The 13,332-nt window shown below is 42.6% G+C and overlaps 1 protein-coding gene across 7 annotated transcripts in view; it reads left to right on the forward strand.

The window, feature by feature from the left end:
* sipa1l3 (signal-induced proliferation-associated 1 like 3) overlaps positions 1 to 13,332 on the forward strand; it is a 242,620-nt gene that overhangs the window by 76,716 nt on the left and 152,572 nt on the right. For 4 of the 7 annotated variants that reach the window (XR_013889960.1, XM_080218304.1, XM_080218302.1 and 1 more), the window contains exon 2: positions 10,496 to 10,614. The exons of 1 other annotated variant lie outside the window; for it this stretch is intronic. The gene's annotated coding sequence lies outside the window, so the exon portion shown is untranslated. Of the gene's footprint in view, positions 1 to 5,111; positions 5,137 to 10,495; positions 10,635 to 13,332 lie in introns of all 7 variants that reach the window. 2 more of the 7 variants (XM_080218305.1, XM_080218303.1) reach the window with 2 other exon arrangements.

The following is a 13,332-nucleotide window of genomic DNA, read 5'->3' on the forward strand; positions in this document are numbered from 1 at the left end:
ATGCTGCATTCCTCTCCTTCTCTACGCTTTGCCTGTATAGCACGCAAGAAACAATGCCAGTACATATGACAATAAATCAAATTAAAACCTTAAAAGCATTTGTCCATTTCCCAAACCCTGCACCTTCCTGAATGAAAGTATCTATTTTAAATCGTGAAAGAAACGGAGATTCCATTGCTCCGTTGTTTTTTCTGATGTGGAGATGTTGACGTTGGAATAGGAAAGACTTGCTGTTTTTCTGATCCCAGCATGTCCCAAATGTTTTGCAGCCAATGGAGTACTACTGAGTTAAATTATTTGGTAGGGGGTTGGGGGAGGGGAACTTCCTGAGTAGATTGGGCTGATAAACCTGCTTTTCATCTTCCCTGTGCCTCGGGTATGTTCTGTAGCTGTCTACATTAGGTTGGAAAACCAGTTTTGTTATGAATATTAATGCATTTCCAACGGGTGCAGTAACGAGATATACTGCTGTATCATTATTCTGTATGAAACATTGAAAATGATGTGCCCAGTAACTTTTTACTAGGAATCTTGTATAATGTTTAAAAGTGAATATTTATTTTGACAGGATTCAATGTTCCAGTACACAATGTTCTGAGAAGGTGTACTAAGACAATTCTCACAAAAAGCACAATGCTTGCTATGACTGGGGAGAGGTTTTCGCTCCAATAATGTTCACCGTACAATGTCTAAATTATTCGTACTTGCGCAGTCCTAGGTCCACCTTGTCCTAATTTCATATCAAGTTGAGAAGGTGGTCAAGGGTTGGATTGCAAAATAAATGCTGGTAGTTCACAGCAAGTCACATAAAGGAGAAATAGTTCACTATTATTTCTGAATAAGTCTTTCTGAGACAGATTTCTTTATTTCCCAGCATATTATGATTCTCAGAAGCAGAAACTATTCATGGGTCACGTTCTGTGGATTGCTGTGACACTGACTCAGTTGTGTCAGGTTGACTCGGGTTTTTAACATGTGCCCTGAAGGCTTTGAGCCCTGTACCAATACCTAGTCTGTCATTCCAGTGCATTATTGAAAGAGTGCTGCATTTTTTTTATTCATTCGCGGGATGTGTTTGTCGCAGAAAAGACCAAAATTAATTGCCCATATAACTGCCCTTGCTAAGGTGGTGGTGAGTTGCCACCTTGAGCTGCTTCGATCTATATGATGCAGGTATACCCAGAAGTGCTGTTACAGAGGGGGCTCCCGGATTTTGACTGAGCCACACTGCAGGGATATGTTTTCAAGTCAGTATGGTCTCTAACTTGGAAGGGGATTTGGAGCTGGTGGTACCTGCTATCCTTCTGCAGATGGTGGTTGAGAGGTTGGGAGGTGCTATTGAAGAATTCAGTTCAACTTTATTGTCATTGTATGGTGCACAAATACAGCAAAAAAGTGTACACAACCAGCTGTCTAGGACATTTATCACAAATACTGTCTGTGGAGATCGGGCGTTACAGATGCGTTCGAGCTCGAGCCCATATGACCAGGCTCAGGAAAGCTTCTTTCCCAGAGCTGTTACCCAGCTGAACTCCACCCTTTAACTTATTCCCAGCTGATGGGTATTGTGCAATATGCACGTGTACACTCTGACTGTTGGCACTATTTTATAATGACTACTTGCATTTGCTTTTTTTTCTTTGTATCTTTGAAGCCTGCGAGCATTCTTTTTGTTGTATTTGTGCACTATACAATGACATAGTTGAATTGAATTGGCAAGGTGAGGTACATTTTGTAGGTGGCATGTATTGCAAATACACTGTTCTTGTGCTGAAGGGAATGTTCATTGCAGATGGGGAATAGGGTGGAAGTCAAACGTGCTGTTTTGTTCATTAATGTTGAGCTTCTTGAATGTTGGAGTTGCACTCACCCAGGCAATTGGAGAGCATTCCATTATACTGAGAGGCAAACCACTGATAGCACAACCTCTGTCATTATGAAAGTAGCTACAGAATGGCAGATTCCTGGGGGCAGGCTGCCTACTCAGCTCCTTGGTGGAGAATAGAAGAAAGGGAGCAAAGGTCAGCAATAATTTTGATTTACTTGCAATATCAACATTTGGCCAATCGAAATGTAGGTCTACCACTGCCCAAGGGCAATGAAAGGATGGTTACTAAGGCAACGTAGGTTAGAGATTAAGGGCGCATTAATGTGGTTTGGCTCTCTCTCCCCCACCCCCGATAAATCTTGATGAATAGTACATTTAAGACTGAGATTAACCCCCGATCATTCCTTGAAGCTGTAAGGCACCTTCATTTTCTTTTTCCTGCAGTATTCAGGTCTGCTCCAATGAAATCCTATGTAGTGTTGTTGGACTTCATTTTGTGTGATCTTGCAGTTAACTGTTTAATCGTGGTCTTCAAATCTCATTTAAAATAACTGCAATTGGTAGTTAAATTTATTCCTTGCTTCCAGCAAAACAAAAGTGAAGAATAACTTTCCCCTTTCTCAGACCATGAACCTGTCAATATGCTCACGTGGACATGATTTCACGATACGTTCCTGTACCCCAGGGGCAATCTCTGGGTGCTGCTGAGGATATTGGATTTCAATTTTGTTTAGTTTGTTGACCTACCTAACTTCTTTTCAGCCGTATTACTGAAATATGTTCATTTTGACAATACTGGCAGTATTTTCCTCAGTTCCCAGTGTCTCAAGAGAGAGGAGTGGATTCCTGGGAATATATGTGTTTTCCTGGGGTTGGTTTGTTTCTTTATTTTATTTTAGTCACAAGTGGGCTTACGTTGCCACTGCAATGAAGTTGCTGTGCAAATCCCCTAGTGGCTACACCCCAGTACCAGTTTGGGTACACTGAGGGAGAATTTAGCACCTAACCAGCACATCTTTTGGACTGTGGGAGGAAACCGGAGCACCTGAAGGAAACCCACGCAGACGTGGGGAGAACATGCAAACTCCACACAAACTGTGACCCGAGGCTGGGAATTGAACCTGGATCCTTGGCGCTGTGAGGCAACAGTGCTAACCACTGTGCTGGCATGCTGCCCCATGTGGGGTGAGTATGGCCCCATGTGGAGCGTGTGACTATTTCCCACATAGAAAAGCTTTGAAGTGAGGTTAATTTTTTTTTAGTTTTATGTCCCAAGGCTTTAATAGTTCATGGTAAGTTCCACTTCTGTAATCTTCGCGGTAGGAATACTAAACTCTGCTCCTATTTGTCTACTGTTTCCAACACTACCTTGATGATCAGGTTAACTCGAGCCAAAAGTGAGTGGGTGATATTTCAAAAATACAAACACTTTTACCTACGTCTCGATCAGAAATGCAAGGGAGACACCTTTCTTTTAAGCCAGGTTGGCCACAGCACTGAACAAATACTGATGTTTAGATAACAGAACTGTGGCCTGGGAGACCAGAAGGCACGAGGCAATGAACTGCAGTGCATTTGTTGCAGTGAAACTGGCTATGTTTGTTAATGAAGCCTGGAGGTTGGAGCAGGGCTGTCAGTTCTGTCACATCATATCTGCTGCCCCCAAGTAATTCTATTATATTCTGTCACTTGCCCAATGAGCAGAAACTCCAAAAAGAGGTCAACTGTGCACAAATCATTCTGTCTAGTAATGCTGACTGCTGTGTGCAAATTATATTTAATCTTGTGATCTGAATTATTCAGTACTGCATGCCACAACTGTCTTTTATTTTTATGTGGATAATCCCCCACTCTCCCTTGGATGCTGTGGCCGCCAGATCAGATGAGAAGTACTGGCCGACAAATCACCTCTGTACCTCATTGCTGTGTAATGCAAGCCTTTGTTGTAATCCCAATTTGGCTGCACTAATACCCTTCATGTCTGAGTGTACTGTTGGCTTGGCTGCTACTAATGGATTTTCGGCATTTGATATCATCAGTCTGTGCAACAAACAAAAGTTGGAATGCAGATCATTCTTGTAGAAACATTTGTAATCTGTCCTTGTATTGCCATACAATGTTTGAATTATGCTTTGGGGAGAAGTATAATTTTGCCCACCAGTGAGCCCCCTTCTTGGTCAATAAAGAATTGGGTACCAAACACTCTGTCCCCCTCTCTTACCCTCCTTGGAAGCTGGTTTCCCAGGTCACTGTGCACAGTGAAGATTAGCACTTGGGTTATCACTTCAGCTTAAGTAGGAAATGATATTTGATACAGGTGGTGAGTTTCTAAGAAGTATCTTGACATTGGGAAATGTCTGTAGATTGCTGATGACAAGTATTTTTAAAGTTCATTCATTGGATATTGCCAGCATCCCTAATTGCACTTGAACTGAGTGCATTTTAAGAATCAACCATTGCTGTGCTTCTGGAGTCCAACGTAGGCATTTAAAGTTTATTTATTAATCGCAAGTGGTCTTACATTAACACTTCAATGAAGTTACTTTGAAAATCCCCATGCCGCCACACTCCAGCATCTGTTTGGGTACACTGAGGAAGAATTTAGCAAGGCCAATGCACCCTAACCCCCACGTCTTTTGGACTGTGGGAGAAAACCCTCGCAGACACGGGGAGAATGTGCAAACTCTGCACAGACAGTGATGCAAGCCGGGAATCGAACCTGGGTCTCTGGCACTGTGAGGTAACAGTGCTAACCACCGTGCTGCCCCAGTGAACTGTGTGGGTCTTTCCAACAATCAACAATGGTTTAATGGGAATCATTCACTTTTAATTTCAGCTTTTTAAAAATTTGAATTCAAATTTCACCATCTGCCATGGTGGGTTTCGAACCTGGAACCCCAGGGCATTACTCTCGGTCTCTGGATCCTGCAACAATACCACAGTGCCACCATTTACCCCGTATGAGTGAATTCAGAGTAACGGTGTGTAAAAGGTTTCCACATATGCAGCTCTATCGCTGAATCTGCTTCAACAGATATAAGCTGACAGGTTCAGCAGCTGATGAAACAGTGTTAAATAGTGATCTATAATTTGAATGGAATAGTTTGTAGAATGGCTAATGTGAAGCTATAAAAGACTGTTTTCCAGGGCGTTCAAAGTTTGTATTAAACTCAATGTCTCCATTTAATTTAGTGTGTTTGAGTGTCATATAGAGCTGACCTTTATAGTAAAATAATTCTCGAAACCTTTCTCTCTTCCAATTTATCTCCTTAATCTTGTGTAGGAAATGCCCAAGAGGGGTTTGTGAAGTAAGTATTGTTTTCTCCTCTTACTCTGCCATATTACTTCATCTGATTTATTAATGAGTGCACTTGATCCTCCCCCTCTAATTTTTTTTTGTTTTATTAAGACTTTTTTTTATGCCTTCACCCTCCGTGCTTAAAGAGGATACTGTCTTTTAAATCATCGATAGTGTTTTTAAATCGCTGATACCACACTATAAGGACTCTACTGGAAAACAGTTTGCTGTTCACCTTTAACTAACATAAACCTTGTGTTAGAAAATGCCTGGAGGACATTAGCCTATGTTCCAGTTTTCGCTGCTATCTCTTTTTGTACTGGATGCCTTTGTTCAAATGGTCTGAGAGCCTGCAGCGACCTTATACCTAGATTAGGATCCTGGATTCCACTTGAACCTGAACTTTCACAAGTATGATACTGAGACTCAAATGGACCAACTGGAATTGATGTTGGAATTTTAACCAAGATCAGCCAATGAGCATCTACAAATCTGCTGCCTTTAAGTCTTTACTATTAATTAGAATAGAATCCTCTCAGTGCAGAAGGAGGCCATTCAGCCCATCAAGTCTGCACCGATTACAATCCCACCCAGGCCCTATCCCTACAAACCTGTGTGTTTACCTGGCTAATCCCCCTGACGCTGAGGGGCAATTTGTGTTAAGTTGATCTTTCTCTACATCCTAGCTATGAATGTAACACTACATTCTGTGTTCTCTCTCCTTTCCTTCTCTGTGAATGGTATGCTTTGTCTGTGTAGCGTACAAGAAACAATACTCCTCACTGTGTACTAATACACGTGACGGTAATAAATCAAATCCATGCACCCAACCAGCACGTCTTTCAGACCGGGAGGGGCAGGGGGGATCCCACGCAGGCATGTGACAACGTGCAAACTCCAAACAGACGGTGACGCAAGGCTGGAATTGAACCAGGGCCACTGGCACTGAGGCAGTAGTGCTAACCGTTGTGCCAGTTAGTGGTTGGTAATGGATCATTCAACCTCCAAGGGGCACAACTGTTTAAAACAAGGGAGGCATTTGGGGTGGAAATAACAAGTGATGTTGTTGCTGCTCACATAAGATGTGCTTCCACATGAGTCCTGTTCTTGTCTTCATTACTGCTACCAGGAAAGAAATGCCAGTAAGCTGCCTATCCAACTGAATCCCAACATTTTTAATGATCAGTCACATCAGAATATCTTCAGAGATTGGTTAAGTCAAACGTTTCACACAAAGTGAAAGATAGTGTCTCTTTTCTATGTTTACCCCTGCCCTTCCACCACCCAAGAAATGATTCAGTTTAGACTTCACACTTGCATTGGTTTCATGCCTGTTCATAGTTTTGGAACACGAAACCAACTCCAGGATGTATTCTGGACCATGATTGTTTAGTGCGGAATAACAAGTTGCTGCATCATTCTCCTAACAGCATGAAGGTGACTTTCTGTGACTGACACAAAATTGAAGCCAATGTGCTACAGTAATTGATGGTTGTAAAACAATGGGTTACTTATTGCTCAAACTGAGCTGTAAAAATACATTCCTGCACGCCTGTGCATACTTTCCAAATTGTCCACAGCTACTATGCAATTCATTGTTGTGGTCAACAGATGTGAATTTGTGGACTAATGTTGCTTTTGGGAAAGCTTAGACAACTTAAAGAATTGTGCAGGAGAACACTTAATATATGGGGTTGAATGCAAGGGGAAGCTATATTCTTGCAGTACTTTATTGTTCACTAAGTTGGGGAGATGGTGCTGCAGTGGTAATGTCACTGGACTCATAATCTAGATACCATTGCTTTAGCTTTGTTGGCTGAACAGTTAGTTTATGAAGCAGTGTGATGCCAACAGTGCAGGTTCAATTCCCAGCCAGAGTTATTCCTGAGTACTGACTGAGGTTATTCCTTGGCAATCTTGTCCTCTGACTGAGATGTGGTGACCCTTGGGCTAAATCGCCACCAGTCACTTCTATCCCTCAAAGGAGAGAGCAGCCTGTGGTCATCTGGGACTGGTGGTGACTTTACCTTTTTAAATGTAGAAACCCAAGCTAATGCCCTGGGAGCACAAGGTCAAATTCCACACAGCAGCCGGTGGAATTTAAGTTCAATTCAAAAACCTGAAATCGAAAGCTACTCTCCATAACGGTGACTGCAGCAACTTTCGTTCTTGTAAAATCCCATGTGGTTCACTAATTTAGGGAAGGAAATCTGCCATCCTTACCTGGTCTGGCCTACATGTGACTGCAGAGTCACAGCAATGTGGTTGATTCTTAACTGCCCACTGAAATGACCTAGCAAGCCACTTCATTGCAGAGTAATTAGAATTGGTCAATAAATGTTGGCCTTGTAATGATACCTGTCCTAATAAAGAATTTTGAAGCAAGTTAGAATGAACTTATTAAAAAAAGTTGTTGGTTAAGCATCATCAGTTTAGGCACTGCACTTTAGCAAAGAGAGTGAGGCCTTGAAGGTGAAGAGATTTTGAGTCATTTATAGCATATGAATTCATTCAGCTCATCAGGTTCATGTCAGTTTCTCAGTGAGCTATCTAGCCAATCCTGCTTCCCTGCTTGACCTCATGACCCTTCAAGTTTCTTTTCTTCGAGTGCCCATCCAATTTGTTTTTGAAATCATTGTTTTTGCATTTACCCACCTCCATGGGCAGTAAGTTCCAGATCATTACCACCATCTGTATAAAGAGAAAAAAAATCTCCCTCCCAACCCTCTCTTGCCCAGAACCTTAAATCTGTGTCCCCGTCTTTCAGCTAATGGGGAACAACAGTTTTACCCTGCCTACCATATCCTGTCAATCTTGTACGCAGTTATCAAATCTCCCCCCAATGGCACCAGGAACTTTAGTGAGGAGGTGACGTGAGAAGCTGAGTTTGTTCTTCTGAGGAAGGATTAACAGATCAAAATTTATGAAGCCATTTGCTAAGAGCAGTAAGGGGGCGGGGGGGGGGACTATTTAAAGGATGGCCCTTAGCAAAAAAAAACAAGTTTGAGATGATTGGGAAAAGGCTAGAGGGGAAAAGTGAGGGAGAGGAAGTCATAGAATAGAATCCTTATAATGCAGAAGGAGGCCATTCAGCCCATCGAGCCTGCACCAACAACAATCCCACACAGGCCCTATCACTGTAACCCGACACATTTACCCTGATACTAAGGGGGAAGTTAACGTGGCCAATCAATCTTACCTTCACATCTGTGTGAGGAAAGATGTTTCTTCCACAGTGTGTTCTGATCTGGAATGCACATCCTGGGAGAATGGTGAAAGCAGCTAAGCTGTCCTTTGGTCAGTGTTACCTGTAACCAGCTGCTAAAAGTTGGGGGGCCGGGGGGATCTTAACTCTCCAATTTATCTAAACAACTTAACCCTCTTCTGGGAACTTTTGACGTTCAACTTTTAAACTTGGCTAAATCAGGGAATTAAATTCTGAGTAGTCATTTCAGCCCTACTTCCACAATTTTTTTGATTTATTTTTGTCACAGGTATTGTGATGCTGTGAAAGTATTGTTTCTTTGTGCTATGATCTGGAGGAGGGAACTGAGTGTAGGGTGTCGAAATTTGCTGATGACACCAAGATTGGGGGAACGGCAAATTGTGCGGAGGGTGTGGAGAGTCTGCAGAAGGATCTAGATAGGCTGGGCGAATGGGCCAGGAAATGGCAAATGGAATTTAATGTTGGCAAGTGTGAGGTGGTCCACTTTGGTAGGAAGAATGGTAGGAAGGACTATTACTTACGGGGCGAAAAACTGCAGCAGGCGACGGTGCAGAGGGAACTCGGGGTCCTTGTGCATGAGTCGCAAAAACCCAGCTTGCAGGTGCAGCAGGTGGTCAGGAAGGCGAATGGGATGCTGGCCTTCATAGCGAGGGGGATTGAATATAAAAGTAGGGAGGTCTTGCTGCAGCTGTATAGGGCATTGGTGAGGCTGCAGCTGGAGTACTGTGTGCAGTTTTGGGCGCCGCACCTGCGCAAGGATATTTTGGCCTTGGAGGGAGTGCAGAGGAGGTTTACTAGGCTGATACTGGAGTTGAGGGGGTTGAGCTATGAGGAGAGGCTGAATAAACTGGGCTTGTACTCGTTGGAGTTTAGAAGAATGAGGGGAGATCTCATTGAGACGTATAAGATGATGAATGGGATGGATAGGATAGAGGTGGAGAGACTCTTCCCGCTCAAAAAAGACAGTAGGACTAGGGGGCACAGCCTCAAGATAAAAGGGGGGGCGGTTTAGAACGGAGTTGAGGAGGAACTTCTTCACTCAAAGGGTGGTGAATCTCTGGAATTCTCTGCCCGTTGAAGTGGTGGAGGCTGCCTCGCTAAATATTTTTAAGACGCGGGTTGATGGGTTTTTGATAAGAGAGGGGATTAAGGGTTATGGGGAGAAAGCGGGAAAGTGGAACTGAGCAGCGACGGATCAGCCATGATCTTATTGAAGGGCTAGATGGCCGACTCCTGCTCCTATTTCTTATGTTCTTATTATGTTCTTCCACAAATTTTCAATCTCTCTTCCACCGACAAACAGTGGCAGCCTTGGTTTTTGACAGACAAGGGAATTAAAGGTTATGGGGAAAAAGTGGGAAAGTGGAACTGATCCACTTCAGATCAGCCATGATCTTATTGAATGGCGGGGCAGGCTCGAAGGGCTAGGTGGCCTACTCCTGCTCCTATTTCTTATGTTTCTTATGTTCTAAACAGAGCACAACATTCATAGAGAAGGAAAGGAGAGGGTGCAGAATGTAGTGTTACAGTTCTTACTCAGGTGTAGAGAAAGATCAATTTAGTGTGAGGTAGGTCCATTCAAAAGTCTGGCAGCAGGGAAGAAGCTGTTCTTGAGTTGGTATGTGACTTCAGACCTTGGTATCTTTTTCCTCACTGAAGAAGGCAGAAGAGAGAATGTCCGGGATGTGTGGGGTCCTTGATTATGCTGGTTGGTATTCTGAGGCAGTGGGAAGTGTAGACAGTGTCAGTGGCTGGGAGGCTGGTTTGCATGGTGGATTGGGCTACATTCGCAACCCTTTTTAGTTCCTTGTGATCTTGGACAGAGTAGGAGCCATACCAAGTTGTGATAGACTGCTTTCTATGGTGCATCTGTAAAGGTTGGTGAGAGTTGTAGTGGATGTGCCAAATTTAATCCCTGGCTTTTTGCTTCAACCCAGGTCAAAGGGAAATCAAAACTATTAATGGAGGAAAAAATATCAGCGACAATTACGGCATTTAGTTGTTTGTCAAATAATCAATAAGTTGTATCAACGCGTGACTAAATAAAACCGGATTCATTGACATGAATTCCATTTTATTTTTAAGGCGCTTGTACATGTGCTTGTTTATCTGCATTTGCTTTACTTTTGAATTTTCTTTCTAGGTGTTGTGACTTGTCGTGGTTTTCTTGATTATCCACGCACCAAAGCAAGAGCCCAGTGACGATCAATGCAACATGGCGCAACATGTATTCCATAGTTGATGATTTGAGAGTCCAATCAGGTATGGAAATAAAATGCTCGGTAAGCTTGTTGAGAAGAAATTTGAAAAGACTGCCTTGGGCTCGGAGGTTGCAGTTGTGAGCTGGAGGTTTGCAGAGTTTGACATGTGAATTATTACTGGACCTTGCAATGCAGAAGGAGGCAATTCAGTTTGTTGAGCCCTTGCTGGCTCTTTGTAACAAATGGTGACGTTTTGCTGTGTTTGGGATCAGATCAGAAACTCCCAAAGCATTTTGTTGAAGTTGGCTGAGACCACAACCTTTACTGTTTGATTTCAGCAATAGTGGGAACACAAGGTGTTTTGATCCACGTATGATGCCATTGACCCACTAGTAAGCTTTTATCAAAACAAGAAGAATTAACATAACTTTTACCAATTTAAAATTCTTAAACCTGACAAAGTATTATTCACAGCCAAGAGGAGAGATTAAATAAAATAGGATTGTTCTCCCTGGAAAGACAGAGACTGAGGAGGCGACCTGATAGAAGTTTGAGGGGTACAGATAGGGTGAACAGTTGGAAGCTTTTTCCCAGGGCAGAATTACAGGTTCAGTGGAGATGTGCGGGAGAAGTTTTTTTTTTACACAGGACCTGGAATGCACTGCCAAGCGAGGTGGTTGAGGCAGTTACGTTAGTGACACTTAAGACCTATCTTAATAGGCATATGAACAAACAGGGGATAGAGGGATATAAGTGATTTGTTTAGATAGGTAAATGTGATCAGCACTGTCTTGGAGCTCCAAAAGCTGTACTGTTCTTTGTTCTATAACAACAACAATCTATATAGTTTCAACTTAAAACAATATCCCCAGAGACATGCATCCTTGTTCTGAATTAGTTCGCACAAAAACCAAGTATATTCATGTGGCACTACATTTCTAACTTTTTAACATTTACAGACAGAGATCCAGATAGCAGTTTCCAGAGGAGGATATATCATCAAACAGCAGACGTTCAGAGAAGTAAACCTAGTCTCTGGCAGCTCCCAGTCTCCAGACTGCAGAGACAGAAAGGGATACTTCTGTCTGCAGCTTCCAAACTGCAACTAATCTTGAAATCTCTCTGTAAGCCTAGCTCCACCCAGTCATATGACATTATCCATCAATCAACCTAATCAGGTCCTATTCTGCCAAACCCCAGGGGAACCATTAAAAACAACAGAACAGCAATAGTCCAGATTAAAACAAACATTCCAGCAATTAGAAGCAATTATGCTGCTGCAGTAACAATGCAGGGATGCTGGATGAAGATAAAGGGCATTGGTAATAAAAACTGCTAAAACAGCCTGCACAAGAAACATGACAAATACATTACATTTCTCAAAGGCACGGTATTGTCACAGCTGTGTTTAAAATAATAGTCCTGAGTTGATTCCGTATTGACTGGTGTTCATTTAACAGTGCAGTGGCATACGTTGCTTTTTATTTTGCTGGATTTTCACAATGCCTGGCATGAACAAACTGTCTCACGGTGCCTTGGTTTCACACTGCGTGTGATGCATCTTTTGGTAGATGTCACTCTGTTTAATGTGCTAAGGGATTCTGTTAACCACATTATAAACTGAAACAAAACCTAATTAATTGACTGTTTTGTAAAATCAGGATTGGCAGTGATCATCTTGAATGCATATGCGGAGCTTTGAAGTTTATTCATTTGTGGCACAGCAGGCTTAAGTTCACAATAACTTCATTGCAGTGTTGAAGTCAGATAGTCGCTGCACTGCCGCACCTGTTAGCACTTAACCAGCGCATCTTTTAGACTGTGGGAAGAAACCAGAGCACCCAGGGAAAACCCACGCAGACATGGGGAGAACATGCAAACTTGGCACAGACAGTGACCCGAGTTGGGAATCGAGCCCGGGTCACTGGCGCTGTGAGGCAGCGGTGCTAACCACCGTGACACCGTGCTGCCTCAGGAGGGCTCTCTGCTGGTCATATGTGCTGCTGGTTACAAATTTGAAGGTTTATAAGGTAGCTGGTGTACGGATGAGGGAGAGAAATAGTTTTAGTGATGTTGTTGAAGTTAGGACTCTAGTCATGTTGTTAAATTAGAGTAGAGGGAATGTTACTCTGCTGTGAACTGTGCTGAACCTGACCTGGGAGAACTTGAGCATCCAGTGTGAAGATTGTTCCCTTTGGGAAATGTGACACTTAACAAGAAAACATTCACCAGAAAAATGTTTCTACTTCATCATCCCCACACTTTATGATGTTGTCATTGCGTCTTTACTTAAAACAAATTAACATTTTTACTATGAACGCTTTTTTTAAAAAAAAGGAACCCAAAATATTCTACCTTGCTTTGTTTCTCTGCCTAATGCTGCCTGACCTCCTAACATATCCCCCCTTGAACCTGAGCCCATGCCCTGACATGCTGCAGCATTCTGGCATGTTCTGCATATTGAAATAAACCAACCATTCACAACTTTTAAGTTCTGTGAACTTTGTGGAAGTTGTGATTTTTTTTTTAAATGTAAGTTTCCCATGGACCGAATCTTAATTCTCAGAGAAGTTCATAGCTCACCCGTTACAAAGGAACATTGGAAGGAATGTAGCTGCTGAATGTTCCCAGTGTTTGCTTGTTTTGTTTGACTTTTCTCATCCGTGTTGTTCAAATCTTTTAGTTCATGTATGCTGTCTCTCCGATTTTATCTTTGGGCACGTTGGAGTAAGCAAGAAGCCCCATTCAGATAGTTCAGTGTGAGATCCAGGACCATTTT

The sequence above is a fragment of the Carcharhinus amblyrhynchos genome, unplaced genomic scaffold (assembly GCF_965287045.1).
Source record: "Carcharhinus amblyrhynchos unplaced genomic scaffold, sCarAmb.v2.hapA scaffold_37, whole genome shotgun sequence".
NCBI classification, from domain to species: Eukaryota; Metazoa; Chordata; class Chondrichthyes; order Carcharhiniformes; family Carcharhinidae; genus Carcharhinus; species Carcharhinus amblyrhynchos.